Consider the following 26,999-nt stretch of genomic DNA (forward strand, 5'->3'; position numbering starts at 1 on the left):
CTTATGTTTTACCATGATTACAATAATCACTCTTCTTTTAACATGTGCTGTCAAGACGAAAACATATGAGTGTACGGCAAGAAAAACACTGTGAGGTGAAGTGAAAATCCCCTCGATATGGGATCCCAATGATGAGTGGTGCTAGAAACCAGGCTCATTGCCAAGAAACCATTACTAATCCCTCAGGGCTGTTAGAGTAAGGAGTGTGTGTGCATGCTATACGAGTGCACGTATCATCCAGCTTGTATGTGGCTATGTCAGTGTGTGTGTGTTTCCCAGCTCATGAATTTGCGCCCTCCCGTGACCACCCTCACATCCAAGAGTCACAGTTGTTAGTTAAACATTACAAGAGCTCTGAGGGCGCTTCAAACACCTGGCAGGAGCCGAGCGAAGTCCTGTGTGTTCTTTAAAATGGACACACATATCTACGTGTGCTAAGTTGGACCCGAGTCGGGGGTTTTGAAACCATCTTGATTTAAAGCAACAATCCGAGTAAAAATCCAAATAGTCCATTTAAAACATGAGTAACTAATCAAAATTGTTTATACACAGTTAATATCATTTATGAGTTCCTTTACAACCGCTGGCACATTTATAGCTAGTGCAAAATATGCCGTGACAGCTAATGTGCGAATAAATACATATCTTTCCATCCTTTTACTCGCGGCCTTGGTGACAGCCATAAAATGTGTTTTTGAAAATATAATTGTGTTTACCAATTAAAGGTTGGCTGCAGGTCCATGAACTCTGTCCTGCAGCTTAGCAAACCCAAATAAAACAACAGCCTGACGCCCCGTTGCCATGAACAAATGCAAACCTTTCCCATGCGTGTCTGCATGACAGCCTTCCATATCCTCGCAGGAAACATAAGAAGATGAATGAACGCTCACCAGAGGACACGCACATACACATGTACACACATGGATACACACCACAGCGACGGCACAGGAGGAAAAAAGAAAAAGGGGGAGTGCCAACATCAAGCTGGTGGGTACAGTCAAGTTCAAAGGTCAGTATTGGACTGGCTTGTGGTTCGATTTGGCATTTGGGCACTAATTCACAACATGTTTAGTTGTTACAGTTGAAAGGCTTCACTGGGTTCTTAAGAAGTGCATAAGTCCATTTTAAGTTCTAGTTCTTAACCAAATGCAGATTGCACATTAAGATCATCTGTCCCCGATTAGCTAACCATGTTTTGATCATATTCCAGTGAAATTAAGAGCAGGTGGTTAGGTTGTCCTTTGTCTTTTTATTTCCTGAAATTCAGCTTTACCATAGATTTTTTTCCTTGAATAAATCTGAAATAAATCTCTTAGAAAGCTAAATATTGCTTTTTTGTTTGCCAAGAGCATTACATTTGCTTATTTGCAAATCATATGTTCAAAACAAAATACAGAGCGCATGTGGAGCTCACAGGCTCGACCGCAGGCATGACAAAGACATGAATTCACCCAACATCATAAAATGCACCTCACAAGAAGCCAAGGCAAAGGCAAACACAAATAAAATGGCGTGCAAATCTTTTACCCCTTTTTCTGGAGGGAAGCACAGCCCGATGCTCTGTGAATGAACTCGCTGTAAAAACATCCTCATAGGGTCTGCCAGTGGAAACATTAAAGAATTACAAAAACAGAATTACAAGGACACCTCGAGCATCTGCTCAACAGAGTTCAACAATATTTAGCTGCGTTGACTGAACCAGATGGACTAAAACACTGTGCTGGCATCGCTTCCCTTTGCAGCCTTGTGTCTCCTAATTGATTACCAGTTATTATGGGACCAAATACACACACACACACACACACACACACCTCTCTCTGTGAACCACTTCCAAAGCTATGATACATATCTCATTGACCATGCCACAAAGTGTTCTCTTTAACCGTCCAAAACCTTTTAGACCGGCCTATTTGTGTCATTGTCCTAATGTTCCAGTCTCTGTGCCCAGTTATTAATCAGAGTCAAAGTGACTCTGTGGTCAAGTATTCTAATATCTGACGTACAGTACTGACCATATAATTAATTGCTGATTTATACACAACCTCCATCTGCAAATAAACAATGATGATGCTCCACCCAAACTGGAGTAATTTTGTAACCAAAGCATCTTTGTTTTTCACTACACGGTAGGCTACTTCCCAAAAAACTGTTCCAATACACTTGAGGAATGGCCAACAAAAAGATCTAATAATAACAACCGTATGACTTATCAAAGCAAATCAGTGGTCATAGAAGGGAAGTCAAAGCAATAATGACATGTTCCCCCAACTGCTTGAAAATGATGACCTTTCATTTCTCTCGGTGAACGAAGGATTACCATTTATCATTAGCCGAAAGGAAAACTGGAGGGGCACTTGGAGAACGTGGACCTCCGACAGTATTTGGTAACGTCCAGCAGAAAGCGGCCTTATCATTACAGTGTGATTCTGCTTATAAATGTATGATTTACAGTTTGGCGAAAACAATAAAATAGAATCAATAAAAAATCTCAAAACAAGCATTTCTGATGCTAACTGGTGAAAATCAAAAACAAATGCTACAGTACAGTGGCTCTTCCTTGAGCTACTGTAGCATTTTTTTTTTATTATTTCAGTTTCAGTGGCCAATTTTCCTCATGGATAAAAAAAAAATATGTATTTGGTTTTTCATAGACTGAGGTGTTTCTTTTCATGAGTAAAACTCACAAGAGCAGAACACCAATACAAAATCAAATTTATTCAAAAGCATGTGCATAGATAAACATACTCGCACAAGCAGAATCGGAGTGTGGAAGAGCGTGTTCGTCTTTGTGAATGACTCTCAGTGGACGTGATGAGAGAGAAATATGGCGCGACTGCAGGTGTGCCTCTTCCTCGTCCAGTGAGAGTGGATGCGCCTGACTGGCATCCATTTCAACAACACTCGGGCCTGGGACACACACTGCACCTCCAATCAGTCACTGACACCACCTGTTGACGGACTGTTACTATATAGCTTCCTCTTATAGTTTACAACCCAAGCCTACAACTGGGTGACTTATACTGTCAGTGGCAGCAGAGTGTAACCAGTGTAGATGCATGTGGTGAGTATTTTTGTTTTTCATGGTGAAAAAAATGAGTCATTTTTAGTTTTGTGTGGCTTTAATTTAACTCTATCTGGCACTATGTGTCATTCCAATGTCTCAACATGTTGATCTAATCTCATATGATCTGTCATGTACGTTGGCTCTTTACATCACTCACAAAAATCTGTCCTGACATCTGTACCACTTCAGAAGTTCTGATAAAAATAAGACAGTGAGGGTTCAGTGACTGAGTGTGCTGCCCTCTGGATAAATCAGGAACATTAAGACAACATGTTGCCACACTGGTAAACTGTATGTGTTCATTCATTGTATTAGGCACCGCAAAATGATTTTGAGTCACACTTTCATTGTACTGGACTTCTCATTCAGAGAGACTGCAGCCTCATTATAGTGCTCCTTCCACAGTAGTAACGGGTGGTCTACTATTTGCATAAGCCAACTGGCCTCAGAAGGAATTACAAACTGGAGCCAGCAGTCCTTTATTGCCGGATTCATGTCAATACCTCCGTCTTGTCAGCTTAGCTTCAGACATGCAGACTTTAAGTGGAAGAGTGAGCCAGCATTAAGGAAGGATTATAGAATCTCAGAGGTTAAACATTGCCTGACCCGCTCCTTTTTCTGCCAGCAGGTGGACGGGTTGAATGTTTTTTTCTTCATATGTGGTGGGATGGTTCTTCTTGGTGACACTGACTGCATTTTATGATTTCAGTGATCAGAATAATCATATTAGAGAAATCATGCTTTTTACTTTTACTTGTGATAAGCAATCTAAAATGTAACCAACAATGTCTAAACATTACAAACTGCTTTTCTCTATCATGTTTCAATCACTTTTGTATGATGTTATCAAGTAGTTTAAAATGATCAAGGGTTAAAACCTGATAAGAAAACCACTGTTGGTGTCTTCACCTTCAGAAAAATTGAAAACTGATTTGAAAGTAATCCTGGCTAGCTGCTACCTAAAGAATTCCTTCTCCTTCAGATCTCAAGAACAATCACTGTACTTTATCTCACCCTTAATTCCACCTCTTCTCTTCAACCACATGCCTCCTTCATCCCTCTCTGTGTCAATCAGTCTGTCAGGCAGTCAGTCACACAGGCAGGCCTGTGCACTGTCTCCCAGCACGCATGGAGCCAAGGACTGGGCCAAGTGGGGGTGAGTCATGCTGCAGGAGCATGCTACTGGATGTAAAACAGAACAGTTGTTTCCTGCTGAGTCAAACCCGCAGCTCTTATTAAGTCATTATGCGGTAATTAGGCTGCGTGTTAGCGGATAGGTAGTGTAGCAAGAACGAAGTAGTAGTAGTCTACTGCTGGAGTCTGTACCCATATCAGGCAGATGTAAACTCAGGTCTCTCGACAATAGCCCATTGGCTGTTAGCTGTAATTTGATCAGGTTATTGATCCAATCTGTTCTGACTTTGACATGCAGCATACATGCCGGCCAAATCTTGTGTTTTCTTAGAGCGGCAGGTTAGGTTACGGTTACAGCAGGTCATTCTGCGCTCGCATTAGTGTTTGGCTCTGAGTCCAGACCAAGATCTGGCAGCGGCACCTCGTCCACTCAGTGTGATGAAGACCCACTGTGAGCGTCCGTATCCTAGCAACAGACAAGCCCATAAATCAGGTGAGGCGAGGAAAGGGAACACAGGCCGGGCAAGAGACAGACAGAGACGGTCTTTTCAATGTATGAGCGTTCCTCAAATAAAACACTGCCCCCTCTCCTCCTGTATCCCTCCTCTCCTCTCTTTTCCTCTGCACAGCTCAAACTACTGGCCATGCAGTTCCCACACAAGCAAGGGAAGTTTATTTGGAGAGCAAACTCAACAAGGTGATTCAAAGTGCATTACATAAAACATTAAAGGCATCAAGGCAAAATGTACCTACTGTACAAGAAACACACACAAATGTGTGAAATGGAAAGTCATGAAATAAAATTACAAGAGTAAAAGTTACGTACAGTATGCCATTATTGGTATTTAACTACTGTAGAAACACTACCCAACATTTCTATGTCTCCACTCCAAAAAATTAAAAAATTAAAATTAAAAAAGGTCTGGTCAAGTGAGTGTTGATGCTGTGCTGTGGGAGCCACAGAAACGGTGCCCTTCCACTTTATTTTAACGCATTATAACCATACTTATAATGAGTTATAATGCAGTTATAGCACTGTATAACTATAGTTATAAACACTCATAAATGATCATAATGCTTTATAACAATAATCCTAACGCACTATGAAGCATTTTATCATGAATTATAAGGTCAGGTATTATAATAGAGTTATAATTGTTAGGAACTCACTGACCGCCCACATCGATAATACATTATAAATATAGTTATATATTTATAGCCAATTATAATATGTGTTATAATTGTCTCATAAACGTGTATAACTATCATTACAAACACTCATGAATTATCATAAGGCTTTACAACATAAGCATAACACATCATAGGGCATTATAACTCTATTATAATACTTGATCTTATAAGCCATTATAAAATGCTCTATGATGTGTTATGCTTATTGTTATAAAGCCTTATGATAATTTGAGTGTTTATAATATGTATTATCGATGTTGTCAGCGAGTTACTAACAATTATAACGTATAACGTATTATAATATGTATTATAATATGTTATAATACGTGTTTATAACTAGTTATACAGTGCTATAACTGCATTATAACTCATAAGTATGGTTATAATGTGTTATAGAGATAGGCGTCAAATGAAGTGTTACCAGATATATTTTATTTAGCATGAAGTGCTTGAAGATCTGATCAAAAGGGATATAATATCATCACCAGCAGCCTCTGAGCTGCAAATAAATTGTCAATATGCATACGGAGAAAACAGTCATAAAATCTAATCAGATAGTTTCTTTATCTGCAATGTATTTACACAGAAACACAACAGTCAGCTTGTGCTGCTTCCACAGAAAAATAGCTTGTTACAGTACACAGCCTGTTACCCTCACCTGACCTGCCTGCACTGCAACTTTTCCACTGAATGGATATTTCATTACCTCACCATAAATTAAAAAATAATTACGCACAGTTCCATAACCTTATAGTGTACACCTCAGCTTGTGAGACAAAATCCTTTCACCAAAGATGATAATCAGTAGTTCCATTTTGAATTCAAAAACAAGACGTTGAGGAGCTGGACAAAAGCAAAGCAAGTATGTGTGGCTGTTACTGTAATAAACACTGAACAATGCACTGCAATTTCAACTACTTACATTATAGCCATGTGTTGAGATGCATGTCTAAACTGTTGGTCATGTTGAATAAAAAGTTCATAATGTACAAACTTTGGGTTTATTGTTAATGTAAATAATATAAATGTTTATTATAATGTAAACATTATGTAAATATTTTCTAATAAGGCACCAGGTTAGAGGAACAATTAACAACATTAGTTCTGAGAATTGTATTTATATCCAATAACTGAATGAATATTGAATGAAACCTTGTGAATCAGTAGTAAACAGATTCAGGAAATCAGTGACAACACGCAGCACTGGTTAGTGTACATCCCTAAATATCAACAATTTGTGTGTAATTTTGCCGTAATTTCTGTGGGAAGTCTTATTAGATTAGATAAATGGCTGACAAGTGTTTTGTGAGGTCACTGTGACCTTGACCTTTGACCTGCAAATATCCTTGTGTCATATTTGAAGGAGTTTCCTCAAGGCATAACATGCCCAAATGAGTGGGACAGACAGACGAAAACAACATGCCTCGTGTCTGTGGGTTTTGCCCGCATGGAGCCGTAATAAAAGGCAGTAACAAACAGAAACTTCAGCCTTGATGGAGAGGAACTGAGATCTTGGAGCAGACCTGAAATTCTCAGCACAGCATACAACAAGAAACTAAACAGGGCCCATGAGGCACACAGAGGAGGCAAGTGGATGATATTCGAAATATGAGTGAAAGTAAGCCAGTATCAGGAGAAACTAACCGCCTCATTCACATTAAGTAAACAGTAAGTAAGTGGTTTATTTATAAAATGCCTCTGTGGAGGAGATGTCACAATAAAGGCGAAAAACAGACATAAAATTCAGACACTTGATTTACACAATTCAACCTAGACTTGTTTGTCTTGGTTCTTGAGTTCCTTTTTAAAGTGTAACATTATTTTAAGATCAAGCGAGTTAGTTCTCACTTATGCAAATTCATGAGGCATGGGTAACCACCTAAACCGCAACTATGTTTCCCTGAGAGAAAAGGGTCACGATATCACAAAATGTTTCACATTAGGCTGATAAGTTTAAATGAAGTATGTATTACTTATAGAAACTGACTTGGCAAGTAGATCACAATATTCATGAGGAATGCAACTTATTTGTCACGCAAGCAGAAAAAAAGATGATAAACCTAATTCTGACCCATGCAGACTGATGAAGAGACCAAGCATACATGTTGTATTCCCATCCCATGTTCCATGAGGTTTTATACCATCTGCCTTTTCTATAGGAGTCCTTTCTTTCTATGTATCTTCTACAATGGTTTATCGGCTGACAACTGACAGCCCGAAAGAAGTTCTGCTCAACATCTAAAACCCTATGCACTGGTGGTGGATAGAAACACACTGTCATTTTCTTTGAAATACTTGATAAAAAATATAATTATTTTTTTCCCCACTATTATATCTGAACGGAAACTTCAGTTGTATATTCACTGATACTCCACCCTGTAATCAAGTCTGTGTATTGACCTAATGGCCTTATCTCTCTACCTGGGAAATCCCTAATTGCGCCACCAGCAGTATCCAACACTGCCTCCATTTGTGGTTAATAAGACTGGCAATCATCAAAGCCCTGGCTGGAACGAGATGTTCTGAGCTGTCATGAGCTGCTGTGGGGTGTTGTGATGTGGTGTTCTGATTTGCCATGACCTCGGGGGTCATTTGTCACCAACCTTAATGTGGTAGCTCTGAGTGAGTGTTGATGGTAAAAAGCTTCAAGGCCTGGAACTGAACCAGCGATGGGCCAGCCAAGGCAGCAGCTGCACGCAGCACATGAGGAGCTGATGGCAGGTAGAGCAGGTGCTTTCATCCAGACAGGGGGGTTTTATCAAGCCCTAATGACACAAAGATTATGATTGGCTGGTAAATTTGACTTTATATTCACTAATATTTCCACAGAAACTTTAATCCTGATGTGGAAAGTAGTGCCAAGGGGAAAGGTGACGAAAGCGAGAGGAGGAGAGAGCCAAGAAAAACTGATGATTAATTAAATATGACAGAGATCTTGTGAGATCAAAGGTGAGACTTTTAAAAAAGGGGCTTTACCATCCCCAGGATATTTATGAACAGCTTAATTTTATTTCCTATGACTCTGTAATTACTAGTCTGTGTAGTTCAAAAGTTGATGCCCCATTTCCTTTCTATATAGATGATAGTCAAAATACAGTACATGTCATTTCTACAATGATCAGTTTCCATGTATGAAAACAAACCAAAAAGGATTATCAGGTCTTTAAGCCTCAATTATGTATTGTATTATATCATTATTATATCTTAAATGTCAAGACTGTCTTTTATATTAAAGGTTACCGTAGGTGTGAAGTGCATTTCCTACACATGTGAATGACCACAAGCAACCTTAACAGAAGAGTACAAAAATATGTGCAACAATGCAGCCGGCCTCCACACAATCACAGTAATACTCACACACATCACAGAACAACCACAGATTATAGGCCACTTCTTCAGTAATTACTACTGGCCAGGCCTAAGGCATAATCTTGCAATTTCCTCTATGACGCGCAAAGCATGCAACTCCATATAGGCACCCAGCTTCACATAAATCCCCACGTTCTTTTTAAACTTTGAAGGCATACTTGTGATTCCCCAGATAAGAGATTGCCCTTCACCTTCCGGCTGTGTTTTAAAAACAAACACTGTTTATGTGGCTGCATTTCCTTGTGGCCGTGACCACCAAGCTTCCGCCTTCCTCCTCCTTGGGAAAAGTCATACACCTTGCTGCATCACCGCGGTATACCAGCTCAGCCACATGACCTCACAGTGACAGTGACACCAGCCAGCAGGTCGCTGCATCTCTCATGCAAACACGTAGTACAAGTGTTGACAGCCATGTCCTGGTGGTTTACAGGTCAGAGCTGTTGTTGGTTGATTTAGGTTCATGTGCACTTGCAGTCAGAAATTAAACCAAAAATCATTGAATGCAGGACTCAGATTTCATGCATTTATATTTCCCTAATCCTTTTGCTGCATTTAAACTGGAATCAGGCAGACGGGAGACAGAAGATGGACTACAGCCAAGGGATGGAACGCTAAAGACAAACAAGCGGTCCGACAGAGCGGCACGACAACAAAACGATACACACGTGACAATGTTGCTATGCTGAATTCTTGTGTATTATTCAATGCTATTATCATATAACTATACATATATGGCAATAAAATCCTCATTTTTCTTGATATTGCATTGCAAACTGAAACTTATGATAAATTCCCTCCAAAACGTTGTATCTGGTTGTGAATTCTGTGGCAGTGGACGTTAAAAAGTTAAAATATTTTGGGGCGGCGTTTAGCTCACTGGATAGAGCTGCTGCCCCATGTTGAGGCTCAGTCCTCGGTGCAGACGGTTCGAGTCCCGCGTCGCACGGCCCTTTCCTGCGTGTCATTCCCCCACTCTCTGCCTCCCCATTTCCTGTCTCTCTCTCCACTGCACTTTCAATTAAAGGCAATAGAAGCCCCAAAAATATACTTAAAAAAAAAAAGTTAAAATATTTTAACTTTGGACAGCATTGCTGTTTACCGTTGCCGTCTTTGCCAGCCTCACCTAAGTTTACCGTCCTCCTCTCCTCCACTAAAATGACATCTGGTTTGCTGTCTTCTGGATTCCATGTGAATGCAGCCTTTCCCTTATTCTCTTTAGTAGCTGATACTAGACAGGAACCACTACATGACATTTGTAACCTGTGTCAGTGACGGCTAATTAGGGAGACACAACAAATCCCTTTGATGGCCAATAAAGACACAGTCCTGGCATCTTCACCAAGCACCTGTAGTTCCAGGCCCAGGTCAATGGAGCACGGACACAGGTCTTGTCATTTGACTACAACAGTCATTCAGGATGTCAAAACAACAGTAGTATGATCAAGCCTTCCTTTCTTTCTTTCTATTCCAGCCAAGGCAATTTCACAATTTGACAATATCATAGCAAATCACAACATTTTCTTATTTCTTGGTTGGAAGGGAGCAGGGAGAAGATACATCTTATATTGCCTGCCCCTCACTCAATACCCAATTATTCTAGTAATCTGTCACTGAGCAACAGCCTCCAAAGCACCACAAAGTTCCATGAGAAACAAGTTAAAGCAGCAAGGAAAGCAATGCAGTCTGGATGTAGTCATGCCATCATCCAAATTTCTGAAGAAATCTGGATGAAAGGTGCTACTTGTGAATGCTGTGAGGTGGCTCTATAATGCCTTGAGGCTGGTTTGGTTTGTTGAACCAGGAACACCGATCTTCTTCCTTGTTCCAGTAACAATACTTTGCTCTCCAGAATGAACTTATCGCCATAATCATCACAAGCAGAGCTACCAGCAGTTATTGAGCCTAAAATAACTGTGCAGTCCTTCCAAAGATAAAAAAAAAAAAAAGATTAAAGAGGGAAAAAAAAGAAATGTGAGGACAGAAAAGGGAAAGAGAGAGATTGCTGTAATGAAATAAGTGAAAGAAGAAGAGATCTAAGAAGAAAAGGCAGTAGGGGTGGTCAGATGTGAAGGGTCATACATTTTTCTCCCTGACTGGTGCAGGATGCTGTCGACCCACAGATCATCATTAAGTTACTGACACTCTGCAGACCCGTCTTCCTCTGCTTTCTGTCCTGAAATGAGGGTGTAATGCGGGTGTGTAGCCCTCAACACCCTCATCAGCACGGTGAGGTCGTCCCTGAGGGGCTCAGAGAGAGACTGAGGTGCTAGTTCTGTCCGTTCCGTTCTGCGTTAATTGGGCTGTTTAAAAATAGCACATTCAACAGGTCGTGCACTGCCCTGCTTAATGATTTACTTCTTTTAACAGTACAATACCAAATAGGCCATGATATGTGGTTCTATTTTATGGACTCCGAAAGGAATGTGAACCAGTTGTATTAATCTATAAATGAGTTTTAATAGAGGAATTTTGTTTTAAAGATGTGTTTGACTTTTTATGGGGTGTTTCATAAAACTTGAGAGAGAAATGAGTACAAGCTTAATTTATGAATTAATCTGCAAACACCAAACTTCAAACACTTTATTACCAAATGCACATACAGTATAACCCTTTATTGTGTGTTCTTTGTTGTATGAGGGACTTTCAATATGGTGGATTGAATAGTCATAACAGTGCCATGTCATCACCCTATTTTTCCCCTAACAAGATCTGCAAAAGTGAAATTTGAAACTGAGCATCTATAACTATTATCCTGTCTCTGTCATTTAATGAGTCGTTCAGTGAGAGAATTTCAAAGTCAGTAAAAAGGGGAGGATGGAAAGTCTGCTGCCGGCACCATGAGAGCTAGACACGACACTGACACCTAGTGTTGGAGCGGGTAACCTGGAGAGCGCCTCGCAGGCTCACGGCTTATTAATGATGCATCACAGTAACACAAGACGGCACCTGTGAGTGAACACAAGAAGAATTATGTAGGTATGAAAAACACAAACAGAGAGGTAGCAGCTCACTGTATGTTTGTGTTTCCCACACTCAATTGTCAAAACAAACAAAAGAGAAGCTTGAACCAAAATATGAATTACAGCACCACAGAGGTGAGTGATACTGATACAATTCAATTCAATGTGACATTATTCCCAAAACCACACAGACACAAAACACACGCCATCATGTGTCTTACACACACAAATATGCACACACACAGACACACACAGACACACACACACAAAGTACAGTGAGCCTCTTAAAGCCATGGAGCAGAGAGTGATAATTATGCGTGTAAATTCCAGGACCCCTCTCAGCAGCTCTGCTGGCTGGTGTTGAGAGCTGTGTCCTACTGGCCCTGCTGCTAATGGTAACCCACATACAGCCAGCTGTCACTGCTTCAAGGCCCCCATTGCACACTTTTACTGCATCATTGAAGTGTTGGCATTATTCTGTATATACAGATGTCAAGATGTGTGCATTTAGTGGTGTGAGCACCTGTAAACATGGTGGCACACTGGTGAGGAAGCACGCAGGCACACCACTCATGTAGGAGTTTTGAGTTACTCATGCATTACAGTATAACTATTTTTTATAGATAATAAACACAAGGCTTGTTCATTACCTCTAATAAGCCCCACTCAAAATGTTCTGTTAATTTTTCTGGAGCTTTCAACCATGCACTTTCATTTTGTTTGAATAGAAAAAATGTCAACAATTCTTATATTAGCCAGGATATAACATCAATAAGTCTTCATCATGGTGGGAGATCAGTCAGACCTCCTCAATTTACTGCGGAAGACTGACATGATGAAAATGTGTGTTTAGTACTAGTTCTAAGTACGAATGAGCTTTGATTTGAAACATTTAATGTTCATTAATTTTCTATACGGGTCACGGGTGAGCTGGATCTCAGCTGACTTCAGGCGAGAGGCGGGGTACACCCTGGACAGGTCGCCAGTCTATCACAAGGCTAACAGACAGACAACCATTCACACCTACAGGCAAGTTAGAGTCGCCAATTAACCTAACCTGCATGTCTTCGGTCTGTGGGAGGAAGCCGGAGTACCCGGAGAGAACCCAAGCATGCACAGGGAGAAAAACATTAACATACAGAAGGAACCTCAGGCTGCAGGCGGGTTTGAACCCAGAACCCTCCTCTTGCTGTGAGGTGACAGCTAACCAATGCACCACGGTGCCGCCAACATTTAATGTTAAAGTACCAACACAGAAAGTTGATGTCTTTTTTAAGAGCAAATTTTGTGGAAGGGTGTTACAAATGAATAAGAAGACATCCATAATGGGCTCTATGCACAGCTCCACTACTTCCTGAACTTAATGCTGCTCCTTTGTTTCCTGTCTTACATTATTGGACAAATTGATTAATCGAGGTATGTCTGACCGTTGTGACTACTCAGACACACCTGGATTAATCAGTTTGTCCAATAATGTAAGACAGGAAACAAAGGAGCAGCATTAAGTTCAGGAAGTAGTGGAGCTGTGCATAGAGCCCATTGAGGAAGATAGTCACACTGAAACTCAAACTCTTCATGAAATCATGAAACAGTTTCCACTTTTCAAATCTTTGCCCATGGTACAGTCTTTCACATGCTCTTTTTAAGTGTGAACAACATCAACAGGAGAGTCTCTCTGATCCTGTGTGATTTAGCAGAAATGTTACAGTACATTCCGAAAAATAAAATGTTCCCATGTGCTGTAAGAGCAGCTCAGTCTAACCTCCTGTCAGGGGCCGAGGCTGCAGTTAAATACCTCCTAAAAAATTAAACGGATAAGTTAGGCTGTATAGTGGGTAGTAAGAAGGCAATGAACACCCGTCCGTGAATTCATTTAAATCAATATACACCCACGCTGATGAGGTGCCGTAAAATGCCCGAGCTGACCTCTTCCTTCAATGATGGTCCCATGAAGTCCTCCATGAGGTCAGCACGACCACCACAACCACAGAAAAGAGGCTTCTACTCCTTCAGTTTCTCCCATGGGAATTACAGCAGCATGTTTTCCCTTTCTGCTGAATGTTTATTCTGGTAGGCATGGTGGTGGTGGCGGTGTGATATCTGAAGAGCAATGAGCCAAGACTGCCATGAACGCATTCCTCTCTTTACCTGACTGATGAATGTTAATAGGTGTGTTCGTGAACCACATCAAAGCCCCACCTCTGGGCCACACCACTGTGCACCTCACACAGCTGTAGGGAAAAACGCTGTGTGACAAACATCGGGCCGGATTCACATCTGCGTCTTAAGGCAAGGGTGTCTGGGATGCTGAAAAGACGAACACAATTTATTGAACACAGCTCATGTCTGGCTGGGCAGATGGCAATCACATAATGCAACTATTTTAGCATCAGAGTGGCCAGCAGGAATCAGCTGGTTTAGTCTGGGAGGTGACTAAGAGGCACAGAGGAGAGGGAATAAGGAGCTCTGTGGAGACTGGCCTGGTCTAACCTGGCCTGTACCAACTGTCAGCATAGAGGCAGATGAAAAATGCAGCAGAGGGGAGAAGAGGAGGGTGGGTGGTGGTCTGATCCCTGTTACATCATCTGTAGCTGACAGACTGTGTGGCAGACTTATCTGTCTGTGGTCTCGGGTGGCATTTGTCTGGACTAGCAGTGAGTCACACTTTCTGTTTACCTCAACGTGAACCCATCCCTGAAGCTCTTCATTCGCCATCCAACAGCCTCCATTCACCGGCCGCATGAGGGCCGGTAGCAGGGTGGCTTCCACCCGCGGGTTGGCATGCAATGCCAGGAATGTGCTGTGCCCACACCTTGCTAAACCATGACACCTTTCCTGTGGTGTAGGAGCTGGTTCCTTTCAAAAAGCTCTCAGCTGGAACCAGGGGAGTAATTATAGCCCTTCTACTGTAGCCGCTCTTCCTCTGGAGCAGACGTAGGTCAAACAGTGTTGAAAATACTGTTCTGCTGTTTGTTTTTGCCTGCTGAGGTGCCAGATTTGTAGGATTTGCAACATAAGACAATAAATGAATCCAAGGCTGTTTAGACAAGCACAGGAAAAGTGCTTGGAAGAAAGTTTATTACACTTTTCACTGACAACTTAACAGACTATCAGTTCTGACCTGATGTGGCAAACCCCAGCCACCTGGTTCCCTGTGACTGTTCAAATAAACAAAGTCTTTGCTAATATCAAGTGTGCTATGTAGAGGAGATTTACACAAAGTCTTCCCGACTTGGCACTGAGACCTGTAATAGAGGAAGGAAGCTTCCACACATTTACCAGTGTGTTAAAACATTACCGGACATCAATACTGAACATTGTCTATCCGTGGCTTAAGAAAAGAATGCTGTTCCCAGACTGAGACTATTAATCTATTAAATATACAATGGAAAGTAAATACTCCGATTTAGATATGTACAGCAAACTCACAATAATAGCTAAAAAAAATAAAATAAAGATACATTTATAAAACTGCAGAAAATGAAATACCTGCTGCATATTACACTGTGTTGAAACAAGAAGTAATTAGACAAAAGTCCAATTCATCTTCACAAGACATCCTTTATCATCAGTTTTATTCTCATGTGCATGACACATGACCTCGGAGCATGCTGGGAAATCCCAAGTTAGCCAATACCATTTCAGAGTCGAGTATTCATAGTGTTAACTGTTAGCCATATGGGGTATAACAGCATTTACCTGTTATCAACACAAGGTTAGTAAACCTGACAATGACAAAGTATATATATTTTTTTACATTCAATTCAATTCAATTCAATTCAATTTATTTGAGGTGGGACAGTGCATGTTCATGAACGAAGCATAAAAATCGTAAACAAGCCGGATTGTAGCCACAGGCTAATTTCCATCCGTTGTCCCATAGATAGATGTTCCCTAGTAAATAGATGCAAAAATTATAGTATTGACAGTTATATAAATGTATATATATTTCTTTTAGATATACTATGCAAGAGTATTTGACAGTGGAGTAATGTATTTTTTCAATATATTTATGGTGTTTGTTTTAAAGATCGTCTCTAACCTTTGTGGAGTTTACTGTCATAGTTTCAGTTTTCCACCATCACATTTACTTACGTTTTTAACAGTATATTATTCCCTGGACGACTGATGGTTTTAATTCAAAACTGTTCAATTTTAGAAGATCAGGTGACTTCAGAGAACTCTAAACTGAGCCAAGTCCTGACTCCTAAACAAAGGTCCAATGGGCTGTTCACCTCAGATCTGGTCAGTTTCTGATTATCAACTGTCCAGTGCCCTTGTAAACCCACATACTGTCATTCTAGAAAACCTTCCCACACTCCTCAGGCAGTTAGTCATTCTTTCTTTTGTGCTAAGTTACACTAACTGGCCACTAGCTCCAGTTACATATGTTCTGTAGCTACATTATTATGAGTCTACAATGCAAAATAATGTATTTTGCCAAAAATGTTTCCAACTATGAGGACAAAATAGAATGAAAATATTAAAAAGGTCAGATTCAAGTTAAAGCAACTAGATGAACATAAATCAGTTGGAGCAGAGGAAGGCAGTGTCTTAGCCACACACCTCAGTTCATTGCATCACTTGTGTATTACCAGTCTCCCCTCCTCTCCCAGCAGTGGCTGCTTGGCAGTGGCTCCTGTGACCCCCCCATGAGCTTGTTCAACATTAACCAATGATGACAACGTCCTCAAATGGTCAGGAAGCCCCATCAGTGGGACACAAACTCAGATTAGTGGCTCATCCCCAGTGAAAAGACTCCCTGGCACCGTGCCCTGGCTTCCAAATCTAAACCAGCAGTGCTCTCGTGAGAATGACAGGGCTTGGACTGCCGCTGTGGTAGCCCCCCTCCTCCTCAACCTCTGCCAAGCAATGGCCTCACCCACATCCTCTTTTGTATCTCTTTGTCCCACAGACTGTGTCTTTTGCATTGTTTTTAAACATCTAAATCTCATTTTCTTCAATGACATAGAAGATGTCATGAAAAATAAGGATTTAATGAACAGTATCAAATTTGATTTATCAGAACCGGTGTTTGGAAGATTTCCAACAACATCCAGCTCAGGCCAAGGACCACTGGAAGCTTGTATTTTGTAACTAAAATCTGTGAAACCGTATCCCCTAATCTATCTCGGGCTATCTGTTCATCCATCTATCTCAGCCTGCAGTGGAAGAATAGTAGCTTCTGCATCTCTGTTTACTGGACTAAACTGGGGAAACCACAGTGCAGCTAATGAGACAATGATGGAGCCAATCAAGAAAGCAAGGCTTTGCATTTATTATAAGAAGCCAAACAAAAGGTGCTGGACTCATGCCGTGGGGATGAGGCCACACTTCCAGTAGAGCAAGACTAATCGTGAATGCAAATAAGCACAATGAAAGCAATGAGAGCGAGAGAGGTGCTGCGACATCCTTTGCTAAACCTCTGGGAAACAGCACTTGGCACGTCTCAGAGGTACTACTTATCACTCAAAGAGGCTGAAACACACTAGCTGCTGAGACAATGATGTATTCCCACCAAGCAGACAGAGAAGGAGAGGGTAAATGAAACTGAGAGAACAAGAGATTAGCAGATAAAGTTTGCAAAAAGGCAGTGTAATCATCTCCGCCAATGTGTTCGTTGCAGTTAGGGGGGAACCAGATACACTCATTAGTGAAGGAATAAACCTACAAGCGGAGCGTGCTGTATAGCAATATACATCATGAGAAGGGGTGTCACCGGTCTTTGACAAAATGCTTTGGAGAGATGAGCAGAGTCTTAGGATGATATCTCTATGCACTATGTGACAGCTTTATTGGGATTGATCATGTTTGAGTTGTGTGGTGAAACCTCCAGAGGGGTATCACTAACTCGAGTCTGGCAGCGCAACTGATATTGCTTAATTTCATGCAAAGCTCTGAGCTCTGAGCCTGGCATTCCTCATTATTACTGGAGATTGTTGTATATGCAATAATACGCAATGGGATATATTGATAATAAAAGCCAGTCAATTGCACAAACCTCCCACGGACACAACAAACCATGTAGACACAACAGGTAGTGTACACCGATGGAGGAAGAGGGTTATCCAGATATAAAACAGAGCTCTCACACAAATGTTGACTACAATGTATAATATGCATGTTTATAAACAGCATAATGTGTGTATCAAGTATAGTACGCTTGATTGTGTGATTTTGAAACTTGTTTATGTTCAAAGAGATCAGGTTTAAGGTTTAAGTGGCTGTACCCTCCGTAGTTGAAACTGTAAATCAATAGTTGGAGATTTAGAGAAGTACACAATGGCTCCTGGCACGGAGCTGAACCATTCAGAGCGGAGGCTATCTGGAACGCGGAAGAGTGTGCCAGTTCACACTGAAACATAAGCAAATGCTCAATGAATGAGGCGGCTTCCAGGAAAAGCCAGAGCCCAGTGGAGATAGCTGCTAATCTGAGCATGAAGCAGAAACCCAAACAGAGGGCGACCGCAGGGCAGGCCACCCGAGCACGACGGCCAAATGCATCAGACACCTTTGGGTGATACCAAACCGCAGGACGCGCAAGAATCCTGGGAGCCACGGCAAAAGCAGAGCAGCTGTAACCCACCGTTGAAATAACTGACCACACAGAGAACTTCAGTGAAGAATAACCATCCAGCCGCCGACTGTACAGTGTAAGAAACTTTATACTTTTCACTTTAAAAACGTGCAGTAGAGGATGTACAGAGGATTCACCGACTACCACTGCTGAGCAATTTACAACTGCTTGACATACAGGCAATTCTTCTGTGTAAAAGAATTTTGAATGGTATTAAAATAGTCCAGGGAAAAACAGACATTATTGAAGGTTTTTTTGCCAAATGAGACAGAGCATTCAGTAAGGGAACCGCATCGTATTGTGTAAGACTCTGTGGTGCTACAGTACATCATTAACATTTTGTCACTGGGTAAAAAATATAGTATTGTGGTCTGCTGTTTAATGCCGATTTGAGCCTGAAAATGTGCAGAGCTATGCCTTAAGACAGGCAAGTTCACTGATTTAGGATCTTTGAGTTGCTGATCAGAGAGTAGGCTTGCCTCTTATTAATTCAAAATGCCAATACACACACTTTCATGTGCTATAATAACCCCCAATTCCCTCGCAAATTACACTGATTTACAAATAGTGTTAGAGAGGAGAATCAGGGAGAGAAGATGACATGCAGCAAAGGGTCATAGGTTGGACTCGAACTCAGAACTAAGCCTTAATAACAGGCGCTTTACCAGGTCAACTACCAAGGTGTTGAACTGTGTTTTCTCGCAGCAGAAAGAGCTCATCTGTGTATTGCTCACTGATAAATTGATCTATTCCTCTTGAAGGCTATAACTGCCTTGGTTTAAAGGACAATTTCGGGCAAATTCAACTCGGGGCTGTATTTCCCTAACATTTTAGGTCTAAAAGAAGGAATCTGAGGATTTTCAGTTTAATTGCTCCTGTTTTGCGGTAGTTGTGTCTGTCCCCGCATCGCCACGCAGTGATGAATGGGAGCGGATGGAAGTTCCGCTGCTTAGGCTGTTTACATCCCTCAAAGCCACAATTTTTTTCCACAGACAGCGTCAGATGTATTTTCTTCAAGCAAGCCGGCATGTTTGTAAAACTAGATCTAATTCAAAGTCTCGCGGAGTTTCGCGCGAGACCCAAGTTGACGCGTGTGTGTTTACGTGCAGTCGGAAGCTCCCGTTTGTGTCATAAACACAGGAATATCAACGCTTGATGTCAAGAGCGTGCCAACTTGGGTCTCGCGCAAGACTTTGAATTAGATCTAGTTTTACAAACATGTCGGCTTGCTTTAAGTAAACAAACTTCTCGGTGCATGTTTGAGTAGCCATCTGACGCTATCTGTGGAAAAAAATTGTGGCTTTGAGGGATGTAAACAGCCTAAGCAGCGGAACTTCAATCCGCTCCCATTCATCGCTGCCGTGGCGATGCGGGGACAGACACAACTAGCGCAAAACAGGAGCAATTGAACTGAAAATCTTCAGATTCCTTCTTTTAGACCTAAAATGATAGGAAAATACAGCCCCGAGTGGAATTTGCCCGGAATTGTCTGCCACACTAAAGGATGGAGCATTTTATTCTCACTTACAGGACAACTCCATACTATACAAGACAACTTGCAACCCTATAACAGAGAGCAGCCTCTGTTTCTGTGAAGACTAAAAACCATGTCTCTGCAAGACCTAAACCACAATGGAGCTTTCAGGACAGTTTTGCCTTTAATCGCATAATTCTTTCAAACTTTTGTGCTCCTTGTCATATCTGCACTAACTACTATCCCATACAAACAAGCGATAATCTCACTGCTGATAGAAAATCAACTATGTCTAAGTTCCACTTGCGTCTCAGGGCTTCCCTCCACTGTATCTGTTTCTACTTTCTTACATATCTCAAATGTGAAAGTCCTAATCTTAGTCAGTGTTAATGTCAAGAAACTGTGTTAGCCGTTCACAAGTGCATTACTCATGGACACCACTGAACACTTTCAAACAGTCTCTGAACAAGTATGCCATTATTAAAGTGTATTTAGGAAAAAGACAGAATCCACATTTTTTTCCATGAGAAGATGCCTACCATGGTATATTGGATGAAAATCCTGTTGTATCTCGTGCTAATTTCATAACACTGTTGAGATAAAATTATATAAAAATGTAACATCACCACTGTCCAACACATCTATGGAACAGACGAAGGGACTAGTAGCAGTACTTAGTTTGCCTGTTTCTTGCTGACTTTGTGAACAAGGTAAAAGCAAATGTACTATTATTATTGTTACCACCATTATTATTATCATTTTATACTGTAATGTTTTTCAGATACAGATGGTGCAGACACCTGTCACCTGCCCACCTGCCGTGCTGATGGACAAACACTGTGGCTACACTGCATATTTGGATAAAAGAGTGACCTGCAGCCCTTTAATACATTCTAAAAACATACACTCACAAACCCAAGTGTCTCACACAGCAGCTCAGTGGCTACAGCTCCCTCCTCCTCTCCTGTGTCTGTGGGTGAGCTCTCTGGTCAAGTGACATCACTTTGAAGAAAAAGGCAAACACCTTTGACAGCGTAAAAGGAGTCGGTCGACTTTTTACTTGCCGTTAAAAAAACAAAACAGGCTTTTAGCCATTAATTTTGGTATGTAAAGGTATTAGAAGCTGAAAAATCTCTATAGAGCCTTGTGTCATGTTTGACTGACATGCATCTGTAAGAATGTTGCTGGTTGATGCCACATAGAGCATAACAACCCCAGTAATTAACCAGAGTAACACATGGTAATATCTGAACAGGAATACACGCCTTTGTCCTGTGACATAGCGTGAAACTGTTGACCATTTCATCTCCACACCTTTGTACGATAATGTTGCATGCAAGGCAAGGCAAGGAAATTCTATTTGTATAGCCCGTTTTTACAAACAGTTTGTCTCAAAGGGCTTTACATGGCATCATAACAACATCCTCTGCCCTTAGACCCTCACATTGGCTGAGGAAAAACTCCATGGAAAACCCTTTTAACAGGGAAAAATTGGAGAAACCTCAGGGTGAGCAACAGTGAAGGGATCCCTCACCTAGGACGGGCAGACGTGCAATAGATGTTGTATACAGACAAGAAAACAGTTTACTGCTCTACAAGGAAGAAGCTAAAACTGCAAAAACATGGTCTTCTCCGGAAACCAAAATGATTGTTAGTCATTCAAGGAACTACCGGAGCAAAGTTCAACAACGTCCGGGGATTCCTTTCACAGGGAAACGGACCAATATAGAGGAAGCCAAAAAAGTCGTCTCACACTACTGTAATTCATATTGACAGGAAAACAATAACAGTGTGGTTGCTTCACAAACAACTGGAAAACACGAATGTGGGCTTTCCCCATATTTTTGTTTGTGGAAAAGCCTGTTTGTCCTCAATATGTCACATTCTTCACCATCAGTGGCACAACACAGCACATGGCCTTGACCTAAAGTTGTGGGTTTCCTCATAGGGGCAGCCAAGAATTTTTTGCAAACGCACATTTGCACCGTTTCACACAAACCGATTTGTATCTGTGAGCAGTTTTTAATGGGATATTATTCATGCTGTTGTAAGAAACAGTATTGATCCCTAAGAGTGATGTTTTAAAGCTGCAGGCACTCTCACACACATGCACACAGAAATGCACCCAAAGATACTACTGCCCACCCACAGGGACGTAATCGCCACATAAGAAAATAATACAGTAAACAGGAAACATGGGCGTAAGAATGCCAAATGCATTCTGCAGCTTCAGCTCCAGTCTGTCCTCAGCTCAGCAGCATCTATTTCTGGGAAAGACTGTGAAAACAGCCAGCAGGCTATCGCTGCTGAAAAGAAAGCAATCTAGTCTCCGGGTTTTGAAGGAAAATAAAACTGTATTATATAGTCACATAAATGACAAGTCTAATGAGTGACAGTAGGTACGTAAATGTGATGTTTGTGAGCTCCGTAAAGACCATAAAGGAGCCCGGTTTTCCACTTTATTGTCTGCAGCTGTCTGCTTGAGTCACTGGCACTGGAGATTGGCAAGTGGGCAGCGTTTTCAGCAGACCTGGCACTCGGCCAGCTTTTGGTTCCTGTCATTATCTGTTCTTTGTGTCTCAGTGATGGCCACATGCACATAATGAATAGGCAACTCTTTTCCATTAAAATAATACCCTCATCAAGTGGGCTCCTGTCAGCGAAGTTGCATCTGTGCCTGACCGAGCTCTGAGCTTCAAGACAGCTCACAGAGTGCGGGCCAAAGCCTGGAATTTTAATTGTTTCACGGGAATCAACTAGTTAGTCATTCAAACAGGCTGGCGCGGGACAGCTTTCCATGAGAGATGATGAGCAGATAGAAAGGAGGGATTTAGGAAATGTTGCCATAAATTAATCCCGGACAAGCCACGGCTTTGAAAAGTTTTTCCTTGTTGAGATGAACTACAAAGGGTCGTCTACAAAGGGGAGTGGACTTGAAAGAAGAGGTTAGAGGGAGAATAAGGAGGGGTGGGGACAAGTTTGCCAAAGGAAAGATGCATCCTTTTGAGTCTCAGGGAGATTAGACATTTCTTCAAGTGACAAAACGCCTTATTAACCTCCGCCTGACCTCTAAGGATTGACCTTTGACTTGTGACCCTGTCACCACTGCGCTTTACTGCTGTTGGGAGTCACCAGCTTTTTTCATGAGCCCTTTCATTATAACGGTTGTCCCAAAATGCCAAAAAGAAAGAGAGAATGTGAGGATTGTCTGGGTGTTTGTGTAACGGAAGATGGAGGGTTAGGAGTAAGGGGGAATGCAACAGAGTGAAGATTTTAATTAGAGACACAGCACCTCTGGTAATCCACTCTCACCCTATTCATAAAAAGAACAAGGGTGGGAGGGATGGGCAGGCAGAGGATGAGACGTTTTTAACAAGAGGTCAGAGAAACTTTGGCTTAGAACATCGGCCTTTATCAAATCCACTGGCAAATCCACAGATTAGTCCATTCCATTGTTTTCAGGAAGTCCGCTCCCACCGACCCAGAATGCAGAAGGCGGATTTAGGAACTTTGCAAGAGCTCCAAGCCACTGAGCTGGATGGCAGAGTGTGCACATGTGTGTTCACGTGTAATTGTGTGTGAGTGTGCGCACACATGCGTCTGTGTCAATGTGTGTGCATGGGGGACGACACGGTGTGGAAGGGGGTTGTCAGGAAGGCTTGGACTCAAACACGAAGCTCTGACCAAAAAATTCCAACGATTGCACATGACTTTCTGGCCACCAAAAGCAATGCAGACGGATGGCGGGCAGCTCTCCCACTGTGACCTCTCCATAGATAATATGTACTTTGGAAACTGTCATCCCTCATGGTTTCATTAAACCTTTTTGATATTTACATGGCCTGCTGGGCTGTTCTATACAGAGTCAATTTGGTCAAAATGTGAAATTCTCCTCCTTGAACAAACACTATGCTTTCTGCTCTGCAGAGTCACTTTACCACAGTCAAAGTCACTGGCATTCAATATGGAGCTATGGTCAAAACACTTGTGGATAGCAATAAAAGTCAGGAGAAGATTATGAATCAAAAATATTCAATTACTACTTTTAAGCCTATTCTTTCCCTCTACATTCCCTCTGCGTTACCTGCTACTTGTCATGTTGTATCTCCAGCACTATGCTTCCTGTTCTATTCAGTCTGGGGAAATGGGCCAGTGGAGTGATGACAAGGACAAGGAATCACTTGCAAGGACTGAATCAGTCTTAGCGCTCTCCTGCACCTATTTAAAGTAGGTGTCTTTCAACTCTGAAACTAGGATGGAAGAGAGAAAACACATTAGCAAAATAGGCAGAAAGCCTAGACACAAAAGGCAAATGATTTATTATAGCTTTCAGCAGAAATACCTGTGCAGGAGTGCAGGCCCTCAGGTGCATTTCTGGCAGAGTATAGAGAAGTAAAAGAGAGTCGGTGCTGAGAGACGTGCTGGAATGAGGAGCCTGGGAGTCCTTTGCCAGTAGGTGGGGAGAGAAGATGCAGTAGTGCACCTCACAGGTAGGGATTTTGATTAGAGCTGAGGGATGGGTGCTGCAGCCACTGCTGCTGGAAAACAGTTTTTTTCCCATGACCCTAAAGACTGGTGACTTTTGCTAAGTGTCGGGAAACCCTTGAAACCTATGGCAAATACCATGTTAAAAATAAGGGAGCTGGGGTCTTATGGAAAGATAGATGAAATGTCTCTCACACCATTCATTGCATTTGAATAGTGAGTAAATATCAACTACAACATTCACACAGTGATGAGTTGCCAAGGAGTGAATACAAAGCAAATCTGGCAAAACAAATTCATTGACACATTGATAAGAGAAGACATTATTATTGAATATTGCAGATGTTTTTGAACTGATGCCTAGATCATGCTGATTAGTGTATTGTATGGTATGCCTATCATGTTTGTGAATCTGTCCAAAAAGTCTCATATTAATGTGGATGAATCTACGTTACCCACACTTGTTAATGGGCCCATTTTCGCTAAATATATCATTTTTACTCTATCGTTATTTTGTTATTATTAGTGGCGACCAGCGTTTCCTTACTTTCGGTTTTGCGGACGCTCATGAGAATAACGCCGCCGAATCGCCGTTTATGGTCGGAACTACGACGGTATCTGATCGTCTTCGAACCTCTGACTTTAATTCTTGATGAATGAAAACATGAGTCTGTCTTGCGCCGGTCAAAGAATTTCACGGTGCGCGCGGAGGCTCAAAAATGTAGTGTGAAAACACTTTGCTTTTCCAAAACTCCTCGTTGTCCCTTTAAGTGAGTTATTAAGTGAGATGAGACAGGTAAAGGAAAGACAGGCACTTGGACATAACTCATCATTACACTCCCCTGGCTATATTATTCCAAATAGGAAGATCATACTTCATGTACTGATGCATGAGATGTATAGAAACATGATAGCAGGTAGACAGACTGGATATAATGCAACAATGTGGGCACAACCTATTACTATTTATAACATTTATACGCCCTGAATATTGAGGATGCACTTGTTTTGATTGATTAATGGGATACTTCACCCAAAATCAATAATTCACCAATTGCAGTTGGGCAATTAACTTCACTTAAATATCTGACCAGCCATTGAGGAGTAGCTAGGTCTTCATCAAACATTTAAACCATGCCAATCATGGTACATGCCAATTATGGTACATGCCAATCTCACAATGAGATAACAGCGGCTGCCTGTTTGCCATGACATGTTCTACTGTCAATAGTATTTTAATCTGTCAACTTCTGACAATATATAAGATATAACTGGGGACAATATGGGAATCTCAGTATTGGAAACTGTCTTATTTTAAATCGAGCTTGATGAAAGCAGCAAAGTACAGTCGTCTAGCACTTCATTAGCAACATCACACTAACACTGGGTGGAGCCTTACATCCTCATGACATGGAGTCCACAAGATGTTGGAAACATTCCTTTGAGATTCTGGTTCATGTTGACATGACTGCACCACATAATTCTGCAGATTTGTCAGCAACACATCCAGGCTGCCAGTCTCCCATTCTACCACATCCCTAAGCTTCTGTTGGATTCTGATCAGGTGACCTTGAAAGCCCATGCAAGTACACTCATATTGTCATGTACGTGAAAGGTAGGGGCTCCTGCTTTGTGACAAGGTGCGTATCAAGCTGAAATGATGATTGATTGGAAAGGTTTTCCAAATTGTACCAGGATGGCTTCAAGCCTGGCGCTCTCTAGGAGGTAGTAGCTTTAGACCCAATATTAAGACCTACACCAAACTGCAATTTGGAGTCTGGGAGACTGCTGGACATGCTCCCAGAGAGTTTACACTATTCCAGTGGAGATAATTCGCTTGGTATTGCACAAAAAGACTAACTGCCCGTCACAGTGGACACGCATGCCAGGATGTGAGAGGAAGCAAAAGCAAGGCAAGCAAGCAGGCATAAACCTGAAGTACAAAACATCTTTCTAGCCAACACTCAAACCGGCCGGACAACTTGAGACTGTGGCTGACCACCCACTGCATGGATAGCTGAGGTATGGTGATAACGGAGACCTCGCCAACTTATCTAACTCGGCTAGGACAAAGAGGAGGAGTGTGTGCACACAGACACCGTAGTTAGTGAGAAACACTGCTGCACAGACATGGATTTTTATGCTAAATTCTCTGCAGTTTTTAATCACAGTGTCAACCCCTGAGTTAATTCCTAAGCAATCAGCAAACTACGTGATGCCATCAAAACAAATAACACAGAGTCCGCTATAACCGACTCTGTTAAGACTTAAGATGCAGGGCAAGTTGGATGTTGATGTCAAATTCTGTCTTCACCTTCTGCATGCCTCAGCAGAAATCCAGATTCAGACCAGGCTACGTTTTTCCAGTCTTTAGCTGTCCAGTGTTGGTGAGCCTGTGCCCACTGCAGCTTCAGATTTCTGTTCTTGGCTGACAGGAGTGGAACCCAATGTGGTCTACTGCTGTTGTAGCCCATCCACCTCAACATTCAACATGTGCTTTCATAGATGCTTTTCTACTCATCAAAGTAGTAAAGAGTGGTTATTCAAGTTATCATAGACTGGCAAAAATCTCAGCAGATCAACGGTTTCAGAAATACTCAAATCAGCCTGTCTGACACCAACAATTGGACTAAAGTCACTGTGACATGTTTTCCCCATTTTTATGTTTGATTTGAATTAAATAAAACACTTGGGGCTCCAGACTGCAACCAAAACAGCCACATTACATAACCATTTTCTGTGAAT

This window comes from Trachurus trachurus, assembly GCF_905171665.1.
Source record: "Trachurus trachurus genome assembly, chromosome: 6".
In the NCBI taxonomy this organism is placed as follows: Eukaryota; Metazoa; Chordata; class Actinopteri; order Carangiformes; family Carangidae; genus Trachurus; species Trachurus trachurus.